Genomic DNA, 769 nt, shown 5'->3' with positions numbered 1-769 from the left:
GGAGCTGCCCTCAGAGGAGTAGTTGAGGGTTGAATTGTGTCCTCCAAAAAAGACATGCTCAAGTTCTAACTCCCAATATCTGTGAAATGTGAACTTATTTGGGAAAAGGGTCTTGGCAGATGTAATCAAGTTAAGATGAGGTCATACTGGATTAGGGTGGGCACTAATTCAGTGACTGGTGGACTTTTGCTACCAATATTTTATCTGTCTACCTACCTACCTATCTATTTTTGCGGCTGGCCAGTGCAGGGATTGAATCCTGGACCTTGGTGTTATCAGCACCACACTCTAACCAACTGAGCTAACTGGCCAGCCCTACCGGTGTACTTTTAAGAAAGAAATGTGGGCACACAGACACACCAAGAGAACAGCATGTGATGATGGAAGTAGAGATTGGAGTGATGTGTCTACAAGCCAAGGAATGCCAAGGACTGCCGGCAACACCGGAAGCTAGGAACAGGTAAGGAGACTTTGGAGAGAGCACGACACTCTGATTCTGGACTTCTAGGCTCCAGAACTGTAAGAGAATAAACTGCTGCTGTTTTAAGCCACCCAGTTTGTGGTTCTTCATTATGGCAGCCATAGGAAACTAATACAGGAGTGATGAGATTCTCACACACTGGCATAGTGACAGTGACACGGTGTGAATAAGGCCCTGGTCCAGGCCTCTGCTGTGCTTTGTCTGGACCTCTGCAGTCCATGGCCAACTGCAGTAGCAAGTACTCTGCCCCTTTTCATCTAGTCTGCATGTAGCAGTTCAGGTGCTCTC

The 769-nt window shown here is 47.2% G+C and overlaps 1 non-coding gene across 1 annotated transcript; it reads right to left on the bottom strand.

Moving 5' to 3' along the window:
- Nucleotides 1-237: 237 nt before the first annotated feature.
- On the bottom strand, nucleotides 238-311 carry TRNAI-GAU. The gene has a single exon. It is a non-coding gene; the product is annotated as a tRNA-Ile (tRNA).
- Nucleotides 312-769: the final 458 nt, after the last annotated feature.

This window comes from Galeopterus variegatus, unplaced genomic scaffold (genome assembly GCF_000696425.1).
Source record: "Galeopterus variegatus unplaced genomic scaffold, G_variegatus-3.0.2 Scaffold3987, whole genome shotgun sequence".
In the NCBI taxonomy this organism is placed as follows: Eukaryota; Metazoa; Chordata; class Mammalia; order Dermoptera; family Cynocephalidae; genus Galeopterus; species Galeopterus variegatus.
This window is presented reverse-complemented; position numbering and strand designations above follow the sequence as displayed.